This window comes from Pantherophis guttatus, chromosome 2, assembly GCF_059756535.1.
Source record: "Pantherophis guttatus breed Tessera chromosome 2, ASM5975653v1, whole genome shotgun sequence".
Taxonomy (NCBI): Eukaryota; Metazoa; Chordata; class Lepidosauria; order Squamata; family Colubridae; genus Pantherophis; species Pantherophis guttatus.
In genome coordinates, this window is record NC_142064.1 from 268534199 (window position 1) to 268552993 (window position 18795).

At 48.0% G+C, this 18795-nt stretch overlaps 14 non-coding genes across 14 annotated transcripts; 13 read left to right on the top strand and 1 right to left on the bottom strand.

Moving 5' to 3' along the window:
* The first annotated feature begins 420 nt into the window (after positions 1-420).
* On the top strand, positions 421-492 carry TRNAE-UUC (transfer RNA glutamic acid (anticodon UUC)). Its single transcript has one exon. It is a non-coding gene; the product is annotated as a tRNA-Glu (tRNA).
* A 2438-nt stretch (positions 493-2930) lies between these two features.
* Positions 2931-3004, top strand: TRNAN-AUU (transfer RNA asparagine (anticodon AUU)). The gene has a single exon. It is a non-coding gene; the product is annotated as a tRNA-Asn (tRNA).
* A 158-nt stretch (positions 3005-3162) lies between these two features.
* TRNAV-CAC (transfer RNA valine (anticodon CAC)) lies at positions 3163-3235 on the top strand. The gene has a single exon. It is a non-coding gene; the product is annotated as a tRNA-Val (tRNA).
* A 2200-nt stretch (positions 3236-5435) lies between these two features.
* TRNAE-CUC (transfer RNA glutamic acid (anticodon CUC)) lies at positions 5436-5507 on the top strand. Its single transcript has one exon. It is a non-coding gene; the product is annotated as a tRNA-Glu (tRNA).
* A 773-nt stretch (positions 5508-6280) lies between these two features.
* Positions 6281-6351, bottom strand: TRNAG-UCC (transfer RNA glycine (anticodon UCC)). The gene has a single exon. It is a non-coding gene; the product is annotated as a tRNA-Gly (tRNA).
* Positions 6352-6512: 161 nt separating this feature from the next.
* TRNAN-GUU (transfer RNA asparagine (anticodon GUU)) lies at positions 6513-6586 on the top strand. Its single transcript has one exon. It is a non-coding gene; the product is annotated as a tRNA-Asn (tRNA).
* Positions 6587-7521: 935 nt separating this feature from the next.
* Positions 7522-7603, top strand: TRNAS-GCU (transfer RNA serine (anticodon GCU)). Its single transcript has one exon. It is a non-coding gene; the product is annotated as a tRNA-Ser (tRNA).
* A 645-nt stretch (positions 7604-8248) lies between these two features.
* Positions 8249-8322, top strand: TRNAN-GUU (transfer RNA asparagine (anticodon GUU)). The gene has a single exon. It is a non-coding gene; the product is annotated as a tRNA-Asn (tRNA).
* Positions 8323-9249: 927 nt separating this feature from the next.
* Positions 9250-9331, top strand: TRNAS-GCU (transfer RNA serine (anticodon GCU)). The gene has a single exon. It is a non-coding gene; the product is annotated as a tRNA-Ser (tRNA).
* A 645-nt stretch (positions 9332-9976) lies between these two features.
* TRNAN-GUU (transfer RNA asparagine (anticodon GUU)) lies at positions 9977-10050 on the top strand. Its single transcript has one exon. It is a non-coding gene; the product is annotated as a tRNA-Asn (tRNA).
* A 928-nt stretch (positions 10051-10978) lies between these two features.
* Positions 10979-11060, top strand: TRNAS-GCU (transfer RNA serine (anticodon GCU)). Its single transcript has one exon. It is a non-coding gene; the product is annotated as a tRNA-Ser (tRNA).
* A 990-nt stretch (positions 11061-12050) lies between these two features.
* Positions 12051-12123, top strand: TRNAV-CAC (transfer RNA valine (anticodon CAC)). Its single transcript has one exon. It is a non-coding gene; the product is annotated as a tRNA-Val (tRNA).
* Positions 12124-12777: 654 nt separating this feature from the next.
* TRNAN-GUU (transfer RNA asparagine (anticodon GUU)) lies at positions 12778-12851 on the top strand. The gene has a single exon. It is a non-coding gene; the product is annotated as a tRNA-Asn (tRNA).
* An 819-nt stretch (positions 12852-13670) lies between these two features.
* TRNAS-GCU (transfer RNA serine (anticodon GCU)) lies at positions 13671-13752 on the top strand. The gene has a single exon. It is a non-coding gene; the product is annotated as a tRNA-Ser (tRNA).
* Positions 13753-18795: the final 5043 nt, after the last annotated feature.

Consider the following 18795-nt stretch of genomic DNA (forward strand, 5'->3'; position numbering starts at 1 on the left):
TAAGAACTCCCAGAATTTTTTTTAAAAACAAAATTTAAGAACTCCCAGAATCGAAAAAAAAAATTGGGAGTTGAAGTCCACAAGTCTTAAAGTTGCGAAGGTTGGAGACCCCCTGCTCTAGGCCACCAGAGAGGTGCCATGTGCAGCCAGTCAGCTGGAAGGTAGCAAGCCTAACAACCTTGGCATTGACGGGTGCTGTGAGAAAGTTTTGACGAAGCGTCTCCATCCCTCCTGCCTGAAAACCTGGGTGGTGGGGCAGGGATTTCTCTGCAGGCCACCAACAATTGGGGTTTTTCAAGCAGGGAGAAAGTGAAAGTCTCAAAGGAAGGGACACTCCTGCTTTCTTGCAAACCTCACTTGCAGGAGGCTGGAGCTGATGCCCCTTCCAAGAAGCTAGAGAGAGGAAAGCCACCTTGTCCTTCCCTGGTGGTCTAGTGGTCAGGATTCAGCGCTTTCACCGCTGCGGCCCGGGTTCGATTCCCGGCCAGGGAAAACTTTTGCTTCCAAGCCATCCAACATCCTGCAGGTGGAATTTTCAGGGAGGCTCATTTTCATGACAAGATAGGCTGAATTGGCCAGAAAATTGACCTGCCTTTCCTTTCTCTTTCCTCCCTATCCCACTCCATCCTCTGGTCCTCCTATGTAGGATTGACAGAGTCTCCATGTAACCAGCCAGCCTTGGACCTTCAAAAAAGGCAGATGATGACTGCAGGGATTTCCAAAGCTGCTTTTTTCAGGAGGCAACTGGACTTCCTTGTTTTTCTTTGAAGACGTTTCGCTTCTCATCCAAGAAGCTTCTTCAGCTCTGATTGGATGGTGGGGAACGGAAGGATTGATATTCCTTGTAGACATTCCATCCCCCACCATCCAGTCAGAGCTGAAGAAACATCTTGGATGAGAAGCAAAATGTCTTCAGAGAAAAACAAGGAAGTCCAGTTGCCTCCTGAAAAAGCAGCTTTAGGATAACCATGACCTGGATGATTGAGAATCTCCATAGACCACAACAGAAATTGCAAGAGACTTGGAGGGTAGAAAGCTGCCTATGAGCCACTGGGGGCGGAGGGCAGATGGGTGTCAGTCCTTCAAGTAGGTTGAGGTGGAACGGTATGCCACGTCTCTGGAGCACAAGGGGTCATGGGGTCTGGCCCCCAGCTGCAGTTGGCCTTCCCTTTGTGGTGATGATGTTAGAATAGGTTTAGGGACAGGACAGGACAGGACAGAATAGAATAGAATTATTTATTGGCCAAAAAGAGCCTTCGTGGTACAGCGGACTAAAATGCTGTTAAGTAGCACTTAGTTGCCAGCTGCCTGCAATTACTGCAAGTTCAAATCTCACCAGGCTCAAGGTTGACTCAGCCTTCCATCCTTCCGAGGTAGGTAAAATGAGGATTGTGGGGGCAATAAGTTGACTTTGTATAAAAAAAAAAAAAAAGAGCATCGCTTGGGGGGGGGGCAAAAAGCCCTACTAAGCAGGTATATACAAAAGTATGAAGGCTATTGCTTAATGCATTGTAAGCTGCCCTGAGTCTCTGGAGAAGGGCGGCATATAAATCGAACAAATAAATAAATAAATTAATAAGTGTGATTGGACACACAAGGAAATTGTCTTTGGTGCATACGCTCTCGGTGTACATAAAAGAAAAGATACATTTGTCAAGAATCATAAGGTACAACACTTAATGATAGTCATAGGGAAACAGTCAATATAAATCTTAAGGATACCAGAGCCTTGATAGTACAGTGGTCTACACACCCTGTTATTAACACAGCTGCCTGCAATTTACTGCTGGTTCGAATCTCTCCAAGGCTCAAGGTTGACTCAGCCTTCCATCCTTTCTAAGGTAGGTGAAATGAGGACCCAGTTTGTGGGGGCAATAAGCTGACTTTGTATAAATATACAAAAGTATGAAGGCTATTGCTTAACGCATTGTAAGCCGCCCTGAGTCTCCAGAGAAGGGCGGCATATAAATCAAATTTAAACAAAAAACAAAGTTACAGTCATACAGTCATAAGTGGGAGGAGATGGGTGATAGGAACGATGAGAAGATTAATAGTAATGCAGACTTAGTAACTAGTTTGACAGTGTTGAGGGAATTATTTGTTTAGCAGAGTGATGGTTTTCGGGGGAAAAAACCAGTCAAATCAGACTCTTGACAATTCTATGGGCTGGGTCTCCACTTATTCCAATCTTGTACTTTTTTGAGTTCTCCTATGGTGTGGCTTGTGTCAGCTTTGATGGTGTCCAACCACCGTGCTCTTCGATGGCCTGGTTTCCTTTTGCCAGTAACTCTTCCAAATGTAACAGCTTTGTCCTGTGAATTCTCCTACAGGACATGGCCAAAGTGAATGAATCACGGTTTCATGATTTTGGCTTTTAGTGACATGCCTGATGTTATGCACTCCAACCTTCCCATTGTATGATGGCTGAGTGGGAAAAGTGCTGAATTGTGAATGCCCTATGCTCTCCATGCCTGGATTCGAATCACACCCCCATTGGCAAGAATGGAGATCTCAGGAAATTATTTCTACGTTTTTTATTCCTGCTGAAAATGCAAGAGGAGGTCCATGGCAGCAACCAAGAGCATGGCTCTTTTTCTCTCATTGAAAACAGAATCCGGGATCAAAACTTCATCCGGTGATGCTGCCTGTACATCCTATGAGAGCAAAAGGTGGAAGGAGACCTGCGCCAGCCGGGACTCGAACCCGGATCGCAAGGTTGGAAACCCTGCATGATGCCCCTACACCACTGGCACAGCTGTTGAGAGTCTGTCTCGAGAGAAGCAATATTTATATCCAGGGTTTCTCTTTTCCCATCTGATGGTGGGAGAGAGGGACACACTGGGTCTTGTGACTAAGGTATCTGATTCCTGTCTAGCCAGCCCAGCTATGGATGCTCAGGTGGGGGGAGTGGAGAGGGAGTCCTGTGCCAGGTCTCTGTGGCGCAAGGGGTTAGTGCGTCTGGCTGTTAACCAGAAGGATGGTGGTTCGAGCCCACCCAGGGACGGTCTGCTTGATAAGTTGAACAATTAAGGCAATGGATTGTTTATTGATTGAGTTCTTTATCTTGGAACTGCAGACCCCACTGTCTCTATTTTTTTCTGCCAGATTTAAATATTTAGCCAAAGATATGGGCAGGCCAGTTGAGAGGTAGTCCTACCTCTGGTTTCTGTGGTGTAGTGGTTATCACGTTTGCCTCACACGCAAAAGGTCCCTGGTTCGAAACTAGGCAGAAACATCTTTTTCTCAGCACCACAGCCATTCCAAGCTCCAAAGAATTGTGGGAAATACCTCCCCCACCCTGTAGGAAAAGATCAAGAAGCACCCCACTTTCTCTTCTCGCTTATCCAAAAGGGAATGAGTAAGCATGGGATGCTTTTAAGCCATTGACCAAAGAAGATTAGTCCTCTTGAGCCAAAAACTAGAGAATAGAGGCCTTCACAGTTTTATGGCTTCACATTCTGCAGCAGTCCAGAAAAGTTGCAATTTTCCATTTCTAGACTGTGCTGGTCAACATCTAAACTGGGTGACAGGAGAGTTAAAATTCAACAACTTCTGGAACTGGGCTTAGAAATTTGCTGTTTTGAGAAGCTTGATGGGCCATCCTCCTTGGCTCAGTGGATCACAGTTTCTGTTAAGGATATTGTTGTGTTACCAACCAGCAGAGTAAGTGCACAGAGAAATGGTACTGAGAACAATGAATACAATACATACAAACTGGTTTAACAAAGCTTTTACTTTGTAGTGAAAAAACAATTGCATAGCCTTTTAGTCAATCCAAGTCTTTAGCCATTCAAATCAGTCCAAAGTTACAGATATCTTCTTACCAGATAAACAGCAGTTGGTAATAAACAGCAATTCAACGCTGGTAACAAATCACGATGGTAGCATATCCATCCACGTCTTCACACACGACAGTAACAGTTCAGTTCCAATCAACAGTTCCAGTCAAGCAGCAAGTCAAGCAATGATGAGAGCAGGTCCAACAATGATGAGAGCAGGTCCAACAATGACTATAGCTCGGCTTCCTTCTTATATACAGTTTACACTAGTAATTATCCACTTAAGATAAGTGAAGTCAGCAGTGCAATGACTCAACAGTACAATTATGATAATTGCAGTCAGCATTCACACAGAGAGGGCCTCCTCAGGATGCCGTCGGCCAGACAATGTCGACTGGCAAACCCCAGGGGGAGAGCCTTCTCTGTGGTGGCACCTGCCCTCTGGAACAACCTACCCCCCATACGCACGATGCCAGACCTCCGGACTTTTCATCAGGCCCTGAAAACACATCTATTCCATCTAGCTGGGCTGGCTTGACCCCATCCTTATGGTTTTAAATTTATAATTGGTTTTAATTGGGTTATTTTAAATTGATGGCCAAAAGTATTTAAGTTTTTTTAAATTGTTTTTAAATTTTATATGTTGTGTTTTTACGGTGGCTGTTCTGTACCGCCCTGAGTCCTGTTGGAGAAGGGCGGTATACAAATTAATTAAATAAATAAATAAATAAATAAATAAATAAATAAATAATAATTCAGTCAGCAGTCATTAGTCATTACTATGACTCAGCAGTACAATGACTCAGCATTACATTTAGTTACAGACTACTATTTAAAGTGATAGAACACATATATTGCCTGAACAACCTGTTAGACTTACACCATATCCTAACAGCTTCCCTTCCCCACCGCAGATGAGGAACTTCCACTGTAGATTCCAGGATGGCGATAGGGATCCACTGACCATTCAGCCAAAGGTTTTACCATACAGCCTTGACCGCAGCCAAGAATACTTTAAAATCACTGCAGGCAGCAAGTGGTTAAGTGCAGAAACAACGAATGATGATTATGTGAGTGTTGTGTTTGCTCACCGATTCATAGCAACCAGCTTTTTTTCTTTTAGTAGCGATATCCTTCTGGGTAAAACTGTTGATTCAGTCATGTTGTCTTCGCAAAAAAGAAAATTAAGACGTGTACTAGGCAGGATTTAAACCTGGGATACAACATTGGCACTCTTGCTTGATACCACTTCCCCACTGGCACAACCATACAGAGCTGGCTCAAGAATGCTTTCCTTTTGATGGGCAGAGGACCTGGGAAAGAAGCCCAGCCACCCCTGAGTTTGCTGACATCTGGGAAAGTTTTCTGACACCTGAAATTTGGAGAGGAGCAGAGGAAGACTCCGGTTCCTCTGCCTGCCTTGTTTCTCAGATCCAGAGCATCAGGCTCCAGAGATCCTATTACGGTCTCCTCCAGTGCTCCTTCTGCATCTGTAGGGACTGCAATCCTCAGCCATAAAGGCGAGAGATGAGAGTGCTGGAATGCTGGAGTCTCCCTTCCCTCTTCCCAGCCACGGAGGTTTGCATCTTGCAAGCATCCCAGGAGACGAGCTCTGCTTCCAAGGAGAACTGGAGGGATGAAGGCCACTTTGAGCTTTCCCTGGTGGTCTAGTGGTCAGGATTTGGCGCTCTCACCGCCACGGCCCAGGTTCGATTCCCGGCCAGGGAAAGGTGCTTTTGCTTCCAACCTATCCATCATTCTGCAGCTGGAATTTTCAGGGAGGGTCATTTTCACAGCAAAGTAAGCTGAACTGGGCAGAAAATTGTCCTGAGTCTGATTTTCCTTTTTTCCCCCTTTTAATTCCCCCCGTCCATCCTATCCCCCCCCAGCAGGCTTGATAGAGTCTCCATCCATCCAACCAGCCTGCCTTGGACCTTCCAAGAAGGCAGATGATGACCGCAGGAGTTGCAAGAGACTTGGAGGGTGCAAAGCTACCTATGGTCCACTTGGGGGGAGAGAGAGATTGGCATCAGGTCTTCAAGGAGGCTGACGGGAAGTCATATCCCAAGACTCTGGAGCACAAGGGGTCAAGAGGTTTGGCTGTTGACCAGAAGAGGGGGGGTTTGAGTTCAGCCAGGAGCACCTGCACGTACCCTTCCCTTGAGAAGACGGCTGAGTGGGAGAGTTGATGGACGGCTAATGCCCTGTACTCTGTATTCATGGATTCAAATCCCATCTCATCTGTTACTTCTTCCACTGATAGACATTCTGGGGCTTCAGCTGTGGTCATCCTCACAAACCAAAAGCAGAAGAAGGCTCCGGGCCCAAGAGTGAAGATATCTTGAAGTTATTTCTACATTTTACTTCCTGCTGAGCATCCAAGGTGATCTCAGTGCCAGCCATCATTTCTTTTCTTCTCCCATTAAAACAGAATCTGAGGGAAAACTTCATCCAGTGATGCTGCCTGTAAATCCTAGAAGAGCAAAAGGTGGAAGGAGACCTGCGCCAGCCGGGACTCGAACCCGGGTCACAAGGTTGGAAACCCTGCATGATGCCCCTACACCACTGGCACAGCTGTTGAGAGTCTGTCTTGAGAGAAGCAATATTTATATCCAGGGTTTCTCTTTTCCCATCTGATGGCGGGAGAGAGGAACACACTGGGTCTGATTGCTGTCTAGCCAGCCCAGCTATGGATGTTCAGGTGGGGGGAGCGGAGAGGGAGGCCTGTGCCAGGTCTCTGTGGCGCAATGGGTTAGCGCGTCTGGCTGTTAACCAGAAGGATGGTGGTTCGAGCCCACCCAGGGACGGCCTGTTTTCTCTGATTCAGAGCAGAGGTGATGGATTGAATGCTGCACCCAGCTCTTCATCTGGAAGTTTCAATTCTCACCGTGTTGATCCTTTTTCTCACTAAATACTTTATCATCTTCTGCATTTTTTTTTTTTACCCTCCAGGGTGCAGAAGGAAGAAGAAGGCAGACTTACTCACAGCCAGTGACTAAAGCGAAGGGGGGAGGAATCTCCCCACGTGTCCTGAGCTTCTTCCTTGGGAGGGAGAAGTGCTGGAGAGGCATAAGGCATCCTGAAGAGGTCCTCGGCGGGAGCTCTCCAGGGTCCTGAAACTGCTGCCTGTTGCAAAGATTAGGCCACCTGCATGTTACTTCTAGGAAGACAAAAGGGAGGATGAGGAAGAGGAGGAGAGGAACAGCACCCGATACTCAGATCTGACTCACAACTTACAACATTAATGCCTCCTCAATGCCTGGGCAGTTGCTGAGATTGTTTGCCTACCAAGTCGGTTGAGAAGCAGAAGCATTAAATATAGAAGGGCTTTGGCACTCAAGGCCAAGAAATGTTAGAGACGCAAAACAAGACGTGGTTGATTGTGCAGCTGCCAGCCTGGAAAAACAAGAGCTGCTTGGAGACATTTTTAGCAAGCAGGCAGCCATCTATTAGAAAACAAAATCCCCGTTTCGTCTCTCCTGGTGTGGGGACTGAAGCCAAAGCCGGCATCTCTGTGGCAGGAGATGCTTCTGTTGCATCAATCTGGCACTGACAGTGTGCACCCCCAGAGGGGAGGGGGAGGGAGCCCCATCTGTCCTTCAGCAGCTGCTACACCCGAGAGAGAGTCAAGGGGAGGCCTGTGCCTGTCTCTGTGGCGCAAGGGGTTAGCGCGTCTGGCTGTTAAGCAGAAGGATGGTGGTTCGAGCCCACCCAGGGACAGCTGTGGGTGCCCTGCCCCCTTGACGAGGTGGCCGAGTGGTGAAGGTGATGGACTGCTAATCCATTGTGCTCTGCACGCGTGGGTTCGAATCCCACCCTCGTCGTCACCTTTTCCTTCTGAGTGCAGGATTTGGGGGTGAAAGGATTAGTATATTGTATATTGGAAGGGTGCAAAGGTGAGCTGTGTTGCTATTTTTGCATCGTTTGTGCTCTTTCTGTATGCATGGATTCAAATCCCATCTCAGCTTTCACTTCTTCCACTGATAGACATTCTGGGGCTTCAACTGTGGTTATCCTCACAAACCAAAAGCAGAAGAAGGCCCCGGGCCAAGAGTGAAGATATCTTGAAGTTATTTCTACATTTTACTTCCTGCTGAGCATCCAAGGTGATCTCAGTGCCAGCCATCATTTCTCTTCTTCATTAAAACAGAATCTGGGATCAAAACTTCATCCGGTGATGCTGCCTGTACATCCTATGAGAGCAAAAGGTGGAGGGAGACATGCGCCAGCTGGGACTCGAACCCGGGTCACAAGGTTGGAAACCCTGCATGATGCCCCTACACCACTGACACAACTGTTGAGAGTCTGTCACAGGAGAAGCAATATTTATATCCAGGGTTTCTCTTTTCCAATCTGATGGCGAGAGAGAGGAACACACTGAGTCTTGTGACCAAGGCATCTGATTCCTGTCTAGCCAGCCCAGCTATGGATGCTCAGGTGGAGGGAACCGCGAGGGAAGCCTGTGCCAGGTCTCTGTGGCGCAATGGGTTAGCGCGTCTGGCTGTTAACCAGAAGGATGGTGGTTCGAACCCACCCAGGGACGGCCGGTTTTCTCTGATTCAGAGCAAAGGTGATGGATTGAATGCTGCACCCAGCTCTTCATCTGGAGGCTTCAATTCTCATCTAATCGATCCTTTTTCTCACTAAATATTTGGCCCTAATTTGCATTTGTTTTTACCTTCCCGAGTACAGAAGGAAGATCAAGGCAGACTTACTCACAGCCAGTGATTAAAGCGAAGGGGGGAGGAATCGCCCCACGTGTCCTGAGCTTCTTCCTTGGGAGGGAGAAGTGCTGGAGAGGCATAAGGCATCCTGAAGAGGTCCTCGGCGGGAGCTCTCCAGGGTCCTGAAACTGCTGCCTGTTGCAAAGATTAGGCCACCTGCATGTTAGTTCTAGGAAGACAAAAGGGAGGAGGAGGAGGAGAGGAGCAGCAGCCGATACTCAGATCTGACTCACACAAACTTAACATTAATGCCTCCTCAATGCCTGGGCACTTGCTGAGACTGTTTGCCTACCAAGTCGGTTGAGAAGCAGAAGCATTAAACGTAGAAGGGCTTTGGCACTCAAGGCCAAGAAATGTTAGAGACGCAAAACAAGACGTGGTTGATTGTGCAGCTGCCAGCGTGGAAAAATGAAAAGTGCTTGGAGACATATTTAGCAAGCAGGCAGCCATCTATTAGAAAACAAAATCCCCGTTTGGTCTCTCCTGGTGTGGGGACTGAAGCCAAAGGCTGCATCTCTGTGGCGGGAGATGTTTCTGTTGCATCAATCTGGCACTGACAGTGTGCACCCCCAGAGGGGAGGGGGAGGGAGCCCCATCTGTCCTGTAGCAGCTGCTACACCTGAGAGAGAGTCAAGGGGAGGCCTGTGCCTGTCTCTGTGGCGCAAGGGGTTAGTGTGTCTGGCTGTTAAGCGGAAGGATGGTGGTTCGAGCCCACCCAGGGACGGCCGTGGGTGCCCCGCCCCCTTGACGAGGTGGCCGAGTGGTGAAGGTGATGGACTGCTAATCCATTGTGCTGTGCACGCGTGGGTTCGAATCCCACCCTCGTCGTCACCTTTTCCTTCTGAGTGCAGGATTTGGGGGTGAAAGGATTAGTATATTGTATATTGGAAGGGTGCAAAGGTGAGCTGTGTTGCTATTTTTGCATCGTTTGTGCTCTTTCTGTATGCATGGATTCAAATCCCATCTCAGCTTTCACTTCTTCCACTGATAGACATTCTGGGGCTTCAACTGTGGTTATCCTCACAAACCAAAAGCAGAAGAAGGCCCCGGGCCAAGAGTGAAGATATTTTGAAGTTATTTCTACATTTTACTTCCTGCTGAGCATCCAAGGTGATCTCAGTGCCAGCCATCATTTCTCTTCTTCATTAAAACAGAATCTGGGATCAAAACTTCATCCGGTGATGCTGCCTGTACATCCTATGAGAGCAAAAGGTGGAGGGAGACATGCGCCAGCTGGGACTCGAACCCGGGTCACAAGGTTGGAAACCCTGCATGATGCCCCTACACCACTGACACAACTGTTGAGAGTCTGTCACAGGAGAAGCAATATTTATATCCAGGGTTTCTCTTTTCCAATCTGATGGCGAGAGAGAGGAACACACTGAGTCTTGTGACCAAGGCATCTGATTCCTGTCTAGCCAGCCCAGCTATGGATGCTCAGGTGGAGGGAACCGCGAGGGAAGCCTGTGCCAGGTCTCTGTGGCGCAATGGGTTAGCGCGTCTGGCTGTTAACCAGAAGGATGGTGGTTCGAACCCACCCAGGGACGGCCGGTTTTCTCTGATTCAGAGCAAAGGTGATGGATTGAATGCTGCACCCAGCTCTTCATCTGGAGGCTTCAATTCTCATCTAATCGATCCTTTTTCTCACTAAATATTTGGCCCTAATTTGCATTTGTTTTTACCTTCCCGAGTACAGAAGGAAGATCAAGGCAGACTTACTCACAGCCAGTGACTAAAGCGGAAGGGGGGAGGAATCGCCCCACGTGTCCTGAGCTTCTTCCTTGGGAGGGAGAAGTGCTGGAGAGGCATAAGGCATCCTGAAGAGGTCCTCGGCGGGAGCTCTCCAGGGTCCTGAAACTGCTGCCTGTTGCAAAGATTAGGCCACCTGCATGTTACTTCTAGGAAGACAAAAGGGAGGAGGAGGAGGAGAGGAGCAGCAGCCGATACTCAGATCTGACTCACACAAACTTAACATTAATGCCTCCTCAATGCCTGGGCACTTGCTGAGATTGTTTGCCTACCAAGTCGGTTGAGAAGCAGAAGCATTAAACGTAGAAGGGCTTTGGCACTCAAGGCCAAGAAATGTTAGAGACGCAAAACAAGACGTGGTTGATTGTGCAGCTGCCAGCGTGGAAAAATGAAAAGTGCTTGGAGACATATTTAGCAAGCAGGCAGCCATCTATTAGAAAACAAAATCCCCGTTTGGTCTCTCCTGGTGTGGGGACTGAAGCCAAAGGCTGCATCTCTGTGGCGGGAGATGTTTCTGTTGCATCAATCTGGCACTGACAGTGTGCACCCCCAGAGGGGAGGGGGAGGGAGCCCCATCTGTCCTGCAGCAGCTGCTACACCTGAGAGAGAGTCAAGGGGAGGCCTGTGCCTGTCTCTGTGGCGCAAGGGGTTAGTGTGTCTGGCTGTTAAGCGGAAGGATGGTGGTTCGAGCCCACCCAGGGACGGCCGTGGGTGCCCCGCCCCCTTGACGAGGTGGCCGAGTGGTGAAGGTGATGGACTGCTAATCCATTGTGCTCTGCACGCGTGGGTTCGAATCCCACCCTCGTCGTCACCTTTTCCTTCTGAGTGCAGGATTTGGGGGTGAAAGGATTAGTATATTGTATATTGGAAGGGTGCAAAGGTGAGCTGTGTTGCTATTTTTGCATCGTTTGTGCTCTTTCTGTATGCATGGATTCAAATCCCATCTCAGCTTTCACTTTTTCCACTGATAGACATTCTGGGGCTTCAACTGTGGTTATCCTCACAAACCAAAAGCAGAAGAAGGCCCCGGGCCAAGAGTGAGGATATCCTGAAGTTATTTCTACATTTTGCTTCCTGCTGAGGATCCAAGGTGATGTCAATGCCAGCCATCATTTCTCTTCTTCTCTCACTAAAATAGAATCTGAGGTGCAAACTTCATCCGGTGATGCTGCCTGTACATCCTAGAAGAGCAAAAGGTGGAAGGAGACCTGCGCCAGCCGGGACTCGAACCGGGATCGCAAGGTTGGAAACCCTGCATGATGCCCCTACACCACTGGCACAGCTGTTGAGAGTCTGTCTCGAGAGAAGCAATATTTATATCCAGGGTTTCTCTTTTCCCATCTGATGGCGAGAGAGAGGAACACACTGAGTCTTGTGACCAAGGCATCTGATTCCTGTCTAGCCAGCCCAGCTATGGATGCTCAGGTGGGGGAAGTGGAGAGGGAGTTCTGTGCCAGGTCTCTGTGGTGCAATGGGTTAGTGCATCTGGCTGTTAACCAGAAGGATGATGGTTCGAGCCCACCCAGGGATGGCCTGCTTGACGAGTTGACCAATAATAGGTGACGGTTACAGAATGTTTATCTATTGGGTTCTTTATCTTGGAACTGCAGACCCCACCCTCTCTATTTTTTTCTGCCAGATATAAATATTTAGCCATCTGCTTCATTAGCTCTGTGCTCTGGAGGGCACACGTCTCTAAGGTATAACAATCCTTTAATCTATTTTATTCTGGAAATAACAGTCTGAAATAGACAGCCAAAGATATGGGCAGGCCAGTTGAGAGGTAGTCCTAACTCTGGTTTCTGTGGTGTAGTGGTTATCACGTTCGCTTCACACGCAAAAGGTCCCTGGTTCGAAACCAGGCAGAAACTCATTTTTTTCTCAGCACCACAGCCATCCCAAGCTCCAAAGAATTGTGGGAAATACCTCCCCCACCCCGTAGAAAAAGATCAAGAAGCACCCCACTTTCTCTTCTCGCTTATCAGAAAGGGAATGAGTAAGCATGGGATGCTTTTAAGCCATTGACCAAAGATTAGTCCTCCTGAGCCAAAAACTAGAGAATAGTTTTAAGGGGCCGTAACAGTTTTATGGCTTCACATTCTGCAGCAGTCCAGAAAAGGTGCAATTTTCCATTTCTAGACTGTCCTGGTCAACATCTAAACTGGGTGACAGGAGAGTTTAAAGCTTCATTTATATCTTGTGGCTTTCTCTCACACATTGAAAACAGAATCCGGGATCAAAACTTCATCCGGTGATGCTGCCTGTACATCCCATGAGAGCAAAAGATGGAGGGAGACATGCGCCAGCCGGCACTCGAACCCGGGTCACAAGATTGGGAACCCTGCATGATGCCCCTACACCACTGGCACAGCTGTTGAGATTTTGTCTCTAGTGAAGCTATATTTATATCCAGGGTTTCTATTTTCCCATCTGATGGCGGGAGAGAGGAACACACTGGGTCTGATTGCTGTCTAGCCAGCTCTGGATGCTCAGGTGGGGGGAGCGGAGAGGGAGGCCTGTGCCAGGTCTCTGTGGCGCAATGGGTTAGCGCGTCTGGCTGTTAACCAGAAGGATGGTGGTTCGAGCCCACCCAGGGACGGCCTGTTTTCTTTAATTCAGAGCAGAGGTGATGGACTGAATGCTGCACCCAGTTCTTCATCTGGAAGTTTCAACTCTCACCGTGTTGATCCTTTTTCTCACTAAATACTTTACCAATTTCTGTATTTTTTTACCTTCCCGAGTACAGAAGGAAGAAGAAAGCAGACTTACTCACAGCCAGTGGCTAAAGCGAAGGGGGGAGGAATCGCCCCACGTGTCCTGAGCTTCTTCCTTGGGAGGGAGAAGTGCTGGAGAGGCATAAGGCATCCTGAAGAGGTCCTCGGCGGATACTCAGATCTGACTCACACAAACTTAACATTAATGCCTCCTCAATGCCTGGGCAGTTGCTGAGATTGTTTGCCTACCAAGTCGGTTGAGAAGCAGAAGCATTAAACGTAGAAGGGCTTTCGCACTCAAGGCCAAGAGATGTTAGAGACTCAAAACAAGACCTGGTTGATTGTGCAGCTGCCGGCCTGGAAAAACTGAGAGCTGCTTGGAGACATATTTAGCAAGCAGGCAGCCATCTATTAGAAAACAAAATCCCCATTTGGTCTCTCCTGGTGTGGGGACTGAAGCCAAAGCCTGCATCTCTGTGGCAGGAAATGCTTCTGTTGCATCAATCTGGCACTGACAGTGTGCACCCCCAGAGGGGAGGGGGAGGGAGCCCCATCTGTCCTGCAGCAGCTGCTACACCTGAGAGAGAGCCAAGGGGAGGCCTGTGCCTGTCTCTGTGGCGCAAGGGGTTAGTGCGTCTGGCTGTTAAGCAGAAGGATGGTGGTTCGAGCCCACCCAGGGATGGCCGTGGGTGCCCTGTCCCCTTGACGAGGTGGCCGAGTGGTGAAGGTGATGGACTGCTAATCCATTGTGCTCTGCACGCGTGGGTTCGAATCCCACCCTCGTCGTCACCTTTTCCTTCTGGGTGCAGGATTTGGGGGTGAAAGGATTAGTCCCACACTGTATATTGGAAGGGTGAAAAACTGAGCTGTGTTGCTATTTTTGCAGTGTTTGAGCTCTTTCTTCTGGGAAAGTATTATTTCATATTCTTATTTCTTTTATCACTTTATTTTACCAATTGCATCCATCACCCCTATATGAAGTAGTCCTTTACTTACAACAGTTCGTATAGTGGCCAAAATTACAACAGCACTGAAAAGAGCCTGGATGGCGCAGTGGACTAAACTACTGCTGTTAAAGTAGTACTTAGCTGCCAGCTGCCTGCAATTACTGCGAGTTCAAATCTCACCAGGCTCAAGGTTGACTCAGCCTTCCATCCTTCCGAGGTAGGTAAAATGAGGACCTGGATTGTGGGGGCAATAAGCTGACTTTGTATAAAAAAGAACACCATTTAGGGGGGCCCCAAAAGCCCTACTAAGCAGGTATATACAAAAGTATGAAGGCTATTGCTTAATGCATTGTAAGCCGCCTGGAGTCTCCGGAAAAGGGTGGGATATATAAATCGAACTAATAAATAAATAAGTGATTTATGATCATTTTTCCGCTTACAACTGTTGCAACATCCCTATGATCACATGATCAAAATTCAGACGCTTGGCAGGCGACTTATATTTATGATGGTTGCACTCAGGGGTGGGTTCTAAATTTTTTATGGGCGTGGCTTATTTTGTGGGCGTGGTTTGATGGTCATGTGACAATTCTTTAGGATTTAGCAGAGGTACTGGTCTACCAGGCTTTTAACTGCTTGCAGTGCTGTACCAGTCTACCCATTTGTTCTTGGAGCGTCCTGGTCTACCACCACACTGCCTTTTAACACTGATCAGCTGTAGGGCGGCCCTTTGAAGCCCTGCGGGAAGAGTTTAAACAGTTTTTTTTCCCTTCTAGCCATCAGCTGGGACTCGGGAGGCAGCGAATAGATTAGGGGCGGAGCCAAATAAAAGGCAAGAATAACGCGGGGGTGGGGGCGGGAGGGCCCAGCTCCCGAACAAAGAGAATTGGTTCGGTGACATCATATCGTTACCGCTACCGGCTCAGCGGAACCGGGAGGAACCCACCACTGGTTGCACTACTCTGGGGTCACGTGATCCCCTTTTGCGAACTTCCGACAAGCAAAGTCAATGGGGAAGCGAGATTCACTTAACAACTGTGTTACTAACTGAACTGCAGTGATTCAGTTTAACAGCTATGGCAAGAAAGGTTGTGGGTGCTTCATCACTGGAGTCTTTTTAAGAAAAGACTGAACAGCCACTTATCTGGAATGGAGTATAGGGTCTCCTGCTTGAGTAGGGGGCTGGACTAGAAGACCCTCGAAAGTCCCTTCCAGCTCTATTCTGATTCCGATTCAGGTCATAAAATGGGGCAAAACTCAGTTATCAAATTTATTTATTTATTATTTATTAATTTTATTTCTATACCGCCCTTCTCCCGAAGGACTCAGGGCGGTGTACAGCCTGATTAAAAGCACAAAGACAGACAAAATTTAAAAATAATTAAAATTATTAAATAATTTGGCTCAATTATAAAACCCCCAAATTTAAAATCCCAAATTTAAAACCAATTAAAATCTTGACATTGATAGCCCAGCCTGGCGGAACAACAAGGTTTTGAGGGCACAGCGAAATACCCGGAGGTCAGAGATCTTACGCATTTCTGGGGGCAGTTCATTCCACAGGGCAGGGGCTCCCACAGAGAAGGCCCTCCCCCTGGGTGTCGCCAGCCGACATAATTTGGCTGATGGCACCCTGAGGAGACCCTCTCTGTGGGAGCGAACTGGCCGGTGGGAGGCTACTGGTGGCAGAAGACGGTCTCGAAGGTATCCAGGTCCAATGCCATGGAGCACTTTAAAGGTGGTAACCAGCACCTTGAATCGCACCCGGAAGACCACTGGGAGCCAGTGCAGCTCGCGCAGGAGGGGTGTTACGTGGGCACAACGAGTTGCGTCCATTACCACCCGCACGGCCACATTCTGGACCAGTTGGAGCCTCCGGATGTTTTTCAAGGGGAGCCCCATGTAGAGAGCATTACAGTAGTCCAGTCGGGAGGTGACAAGGGCGTGAGTGACTGTGCGCAAGGCGTCACGATCCAGAAAGGGCTGCAACTGGCGAATCAGGCGAACCTGATAAAAAGCCCCCCTGGCCACGGCCATCATATGTTCTTCTAAAGACAGCCGTGCGTCCAGGATGACGCCCAGATTGAGAGCCCTCTCTGTGGGGGGTAAAGACTCACCCCCAATAGTCAGCGATGGCACCAGCTGATTATATCGCGACGCCGGGAACCACAGCCACTCAGTCTTGGAGGCATTGAGTCTGAGCCTATTTCTCCCCATCCAGACCCACACGGCCTCCAGGCAGCGAGACATCACATCAAGGACATCGTTGGGGTGGTCTGGGGTAGAGATGTTCAGCTGAGTATCATCAGCGTATTGTCTCGCTTAGCAACAGAAACGTTGGGCCCGATTGTGATCATCAGTCGAGGACTACCTGTATTTTCTTCCCCCTATTTTGCTGCTTTGTCCCAGAACTGCCTCCTCTGTTCAGTGTTTGTATGCAGCGTATTTAGTATTTAGGCAAGAAGTCCATGGGTCACCTGGAAGAGGCATTGGGGATTAAGCATGAGGTGGGTTAACATCCCCAATGCCCATAGAGCCAAGCGAGAGGTAAGGTGACTCCCCCGTCAGCCTTACCTCCCGCTGTTCAGCTTGTCTTCCCACTACTTATGCATTGTCCTGTTAACCCAATTGTTTCTTGCGGAGTGAAACTGTACTATTCCTGTAACATCACTGGTGTTTTACTCCTGGATTCAGCAACTTCATCCCTTACCAAGGAGACAAATCTGTTTCTGGGCTACACCGTTCCAGACGCTGTGGCCAGAATGAAGGCCAAGTTCTCATGAGCCATAGTGGTGAGAATGCAGTATTGCAGGTTAATTCTGCCGACTGCCGGCAGTTTGATTCTCACCAGCTCAAAGTTGTATCAACTGTCCCATTGACATATATAGAAGAAAAAAAACCTCCTGGGACATAATTTTACCAAGGGTATAACTTTACTGATAGATCCATATAGGCACGGAAAAAGCAGAGACAGTTCTAAAGGCTCCCACAGAAAGCGGCATAGGCAAATTCCCCCTTTCGGCCATCCACCGTCCACTGTCCGCCAATCCAATGAATTCTTTTGTGTTTTGGGAAACAGACTGTGTCATTTGAAAAGTTCTCATAACAGGACCTTGAAGCATAGGAACTTTCTCAGACTCAGCTGGCTCGCTTGGCTCCTTCAGCTCTTCCCCCAACTCCTCCCAGGATTCCACCCATCTCTTCTGTTTCTATTGTTAAGCTGCCAGAATTGAAGGCGACGATTTTATTTTTTTTTGCTTTAATTTATATGCCGCCCTTCTCCGGAGACTCAGGGCGGCTTACAATGCGTTAAGCAATAGCCTTCATACTTTTGTATATTTTATACAAAGTCAGCTTATTGCCCCCACAATCTGGGTCCTCATTTTACCCACCTTAGAAAGGATGGAAGGCTGAGTCGACCTTGAGCCTGGTGAGATTTGAACTTGCAGTAATTGCAAGCAGAAGATGTTAATCTGTTAACAACAGTGCTTTAGTCCACTGTACTACAGGCTCTTGTCGATAGATAGATTCCGAGTCAGCCTTGACAGGTTGACTCAACCTTCCCATCCTTCTGGGGTCAGTAAAATGAGGACCAGTGGTGGGTTCCAACCGGCTTTACTACCGGTTCTCTTCGTGTACGTGCTTCGTGCGCAATCGTCGCGGGCATGCTTGCTTCGTTCGCATGTGCGCCAAACTTGCGCTCCGCGCAAGCTCGTTAGGTATCTGCCCAGCTGAGGTGCAGCAATCGACTCTGCCACACCTATCAGCTGGGCTACAAAAGAAGAAATAAAGATAGGAATAACGCGGGTGCGAGCGGGATGGCCCTTCTCCCAGACAAAGAGAACTGATTCGGTGACGTCATATCGTCACTGCTACCGGTTCGGCCGAACCGGAAGCAACCCATCACTGATGAGGACCCAGATTGTTGCGGGCAATATGCTAACATTGTGAACCTCTTAGAGAGGGTTGTAAAGCACTATGAAGTGGTATATAAATATAAGTGCTATTGCTACATGGATAGTCCTCAACTTACAACAATTTGTTTAATGACAGTTTGAAGTTACAACGGCACTGAAAAAAGTGACCCATGATCCTTCCTCAGAGTTACAACTGTTGCACCCGCCCCCACTGCCACCCCCACGATTGGGATTTAGGCGCTTGGCAACTGGCATTTACAAAGGTTGTCTCGTTCTGCAGTCACGTGATTGGGATTTGCCACCTTCCCAGCCGGCTTCCAACTGACCATGTCAAGGGACAGCCAGATCTGCTTAACGAGCATGTGATTTACTTAACAGTTGTGTGTTTCACTGAATGACCATTGTTAGGAAATGGTTTTACCTAACTTGTTGGGTTGGCAATATATAAACCATCAATATAGCTTTAAGACTAGTGTATTGCTGTATTGCATCATACTGTGTCCTGATTGGTTAGCTCTGTAGCCAATGTCCTTAAAAGGGAGCTTGAAGCATGGTTTGTTTCTCTCTACTGCTCTCTGCTGCTATTTGCTGATCGTTACTGCTCGTTACTGCTCTTTGCTACTGTTTGCAACTGTTAATGTGTATGACTACAACGACTGGTAAGAAGACTTTGTTATTGGACTATCCCTGGACTATTGTTTTACTATCTACTGCTTTATACGTGTATGACCTGGACTGTTTATTGGACTGTGCCTTACTATTTTCCTAAAAGTAAACACAACTCAGTGTATCTGTGTGTTGGCTGTGTTTTATTCGTAACTACTCTCAATCGCTTTCATGTGCACACCCTTGCTACTCAAAGGTTGCTCTGCTAATTCCTTAACAACCATGGCAAAAAAAAAGGTCATAAAATTGGACGTGGTCACTTGAAGCCTCATTTAGCAATCGTACCACTTAACGACGAA